The sequence below is a fragment of the Cupressus sempervirens genome, chromosome 10 (genome assembly GCF_028749045.1).
Source record: "Cupressus sempervirens isolate cs-2001-9-10 chromosome 10, ASM2874904v1, whole genome shotgun sequence".
Lineage (NCBI taxonomy): Eukaryota > Viridiplantae > Streptophyta > Pinopsida > Cupressales > Cupressaceae > Cupressus > Cupressus sempervirens.
Window position 1 is genome coordinate 208541261 of NC_143127.1, and position 3992 is coordinate 208545252.

A 3992-nucleotide genomic window follows, 5' to 3' on the forward strand; every position below is an offset into this window, starting at 1 on the left:
AAAGAAAGAATAATTATTTTTCTATTTGTTTACTTCATGATTTATTTTCATGTTGGGTAATTGTGTGGAGTTACAATTGAGAATTTAAGAGAAAACATAGGTGAAAATCAAAAGAATGTGTGTGTGTGTGTGCACGTGCACGCATATGCACATGTGTGTGAGGGAAAGAGAGAGAGAGAGGCTAATTCACTCAACCAAAAAACCTTCTGCCCCCTCCCAATCCAACCAAAAAAAATGGTTTGGCACTTTATACTCAGTGCAATTAAAATGGCCACTTGCAAAAATAGAAGGAAAAATGAACTTATAATTTAGAGAATATAATGGCCTATATGAGGATTTATCATACTTATATATATATGAAAAAAGACGTAAATGATATCTATGTATTATGATGTCTAAAATATACTAAATTATGCTATGCGCTAAAAATGCAAATTATGATCACATTGATTTAAAAAAATATTATAATTTAAAAGTAGACAAAAAAACATGCACTAAAAATTAAATGACACCTAAAAGGTGTTGGAAATTTGTGTAGTGCTCCCCTCGAGATTCATGACAAGCACTTAACCACCTCCTATGTACTATAAGTTGAGTGGTTGTATTGGGCATTGAGAGATCAGTCTTTTGGTGCAACGGTAACCCCACTTTAACAAGTCGTATTAGAGCTTAGTCATAGGTTCAAATCCTTAGACCCTCGGGTAACGCTGAGGGGGAGATTGTTAAAAAATTGTTCAGTGCTCCCCTTGGGATTTGTGACAAGGGCTTAACTACCTCCTGTATACTATAAGTTGAGTGGTTGTATTAGGCATTAAGAGATCGATCTTTTGGTGCAATGACAACCCCACTCTAACAAAAGCTTGGTTTAACAATGTAGAAATGTAATGCCTCGCCAGGTAACCCAAAAGAAATTAACCTTTGCCAAATATTTTTTCTATTGTTGAAAGATTAAAACAACAAGATATAACATAGCAGAAGCAATAACTCACATACATACATACATAAGCAATACATTAACAGTTACATCTCTTAAGGGTTCCATGATGGTGAATCACATACATAAGTTTTATTAAGATTAAAACTGATACATAACAAAGTCCACATCATAGGATAACCATAAGTATGAATCAAATGAAATAAAATACAAGTATATAAGATGCCACATGGCATAACCAGAATGTATAATTATCCTCTATACAAGTCACATGGTATGAAATGCTAAAAGAATATACATTATGATAAGATACAAAATCTCATAGGATCCCAAATAATTAAAGTACAATAAATTAGCACGTGACCATAGAACAAAATCACACGATAAGAAGAATGGAACAATTGCACAAGTACATCCAATTGTCAAAATTTCAATGGTATGAGAAATACTACCACCCAACCTTGAGGAACTTAAATGGCCCACTCCCACAATGCTGGGGAGATAATATCAAGTCTTAAAAAGATAACAATCCAAAATTGTAATAAGAATCTAGGGCAAGGAATCCTACTAGCAATCTATCTCAAAGGTACAAAGTACACAAGTAACATCTAATTTGAGAGGTAACAAAAATATGTAGGAAATCTAATATGCATGTGGGCAAGTGTCATCACATGAGTAAATTCTAAGGTTACCCTACCAGTCTCTCTTGACTCTGACCCCCTAGTGACTCTATGCGGCATCAATATCCTTTCTTATAGATAAGGCATACTAACAAGGCAAGGTCGCAACCAAGCATCCTCTCTACTCCCATCCTTGCTTGTACTAGCACTCAAGGCATAAGCAAGGTAAAATATTGACTCTTTTTAATTCATTTTAACTCATTTAATAAAATGTTATCACTTATTAATACAATTTATAATAGGTTACCCAGGCAGCCTCTTTAGGGCTCCAACCTCTGTTGCAAGCCACTTCCTAGCATACACATAGATAACCTACCCTAAGTTCATAAAAGTATATCTCATAAAATCACAATATTCACCTCAGTCCTATACAAGCAACTAAAAATCACCAATAGATAAATCACAATATTCACCTTAGTCTTATACAAGCATCTGGAAAGCACAAATAGATAACTGATCAAAACCTCATAGGTTACACCAAGAAAAACACAATACATGAGCTTACAAAAAATAACTCGATCTCATCATACAACCACATGGATATAACACATTGGTTGGGAATAAAATAATCATGACAAAATAACATCACATAAAAGCATCACAAAAATAACCACTTCCCAAGCCTTTGGTAAACATGCCTATCTAGTCAAACTACTAGGTTTCCCCCAAACCCACCACAAAAAAAATGACATCTAGACATGCATTTAAAATAAGTGTAGTTATTTCTGTCTTTTTTTATTAAAATATAATTCCATAAAAAATGATTTGTGTCAAATTCAAATTTTCATTTCATAATCATATCATAGTTGGATAAATGTTATCAATCATGCAATATTATCATGTTATTAATTTAAATAATCTTAAATCATGAATGATTTAATTAATAACATAAATATATATTATTAGATTAAATCTTAATATCAATTTCATTTCTAAAATATTAATTTGACTTCTATATAAGTCCAATATTAATATTTACTTTTCCTTTAATTCATGATGCAACTAGAGATAACTCAAATTTGAAATTATAATTTTAATTAAGTTATCTACATTTCTCTCATAATATCAAATATTCATAACTAGATGATTATATATTGAACTCCACTATAGCTTCTCTTAAAATATAACTAAATCACAATTATATATTTATTAATTTGTAACTCCACTTGCATTAATAAATATATAATAAGTTTATCCCACTAAGAGTTTTAAAACCAATTGATATTAAAAACCCACTTATAAGAAAATAAATTGTATTTATTATTTAATTTTAAAAATAAACAAATAATATTTTTTAAAATTCTAAAATTAATAATCAATCATAATTTTAAAAAAAACTCAAAAATAAATCCAAAAATTAAATTATAATTTTATAAATTAAAAAAAATTCAATTAGTATTTTCGTATGCCTTTGATCTTTCAGATCATGCAACCATAATATACTTAGTTTTCTATATTTGTTTTCACATGCATGCATAAGTTTAGCTACAACATGCCTTTCTCTTAATTAATCTTCTACTTTTCCAATAACTTTTGCAATTAAATTATTTTAGATATAAGAAAAATATTGATCTTTATTTTGAAAACTCATGATAATCACATGACAAATTTAAAGTTCAAACCTTAGCTGTTCAATTTTTTGTTTTCTTCCAATTTTCTATAAGTGAATTAGAAAGGGTTTTAAAAGAATACAGTCATAATAATTTTCTAATATTTTCTTCGATCACATTTTCTTGATTAACAAGTTTTCCTTTTCAAAATTTACAACATAATTCTTTATCCAAAGATTAATACAATAAACTAATAAGCATTATACAAGCACTTAGAAAGACACGAAGTAGAGAGATCTTTCAATAAAATTTTATAGTGAGTTTTCAAACCCTACCTCAAAATAATAGCTAAAATCTAGACAACTTGTGAATGCACGCAAATCCAAATCATGTAAAACTTTCAACAATTTGTTTCTTCCAATTCCAAATTTTGCTCCCTAAAACATGTGTGTAGAGAAATGAGCTCATATCTCCTACTAAAGAATTTCTCAACCTAGGGTTTCAGTTTTATGAAAATGTAAAAGCCTTTCTTTTTATTATTTTAATTTATTTAATTCTCTTAGAATAAAGTTTATTTAAATTATTCTCACTTTGTTTTTATTAAATAATAAGAGGTATTTAGAAAGTATATTTATTAATTTAACTAATAATAATATTTAGAGTTCATTATAAAAATGAAACTTCTAAAATAATAATTATTAAATTAAATAAATATAATCACGCCAAATTTAGACTTTTAATTAAATCTTTTAAATTTAATTAGTTTCCAAATTAATTAAACATGATTAAATTCTTATTTTTCTTTATACAATTTTTGTTTAGTTAAAT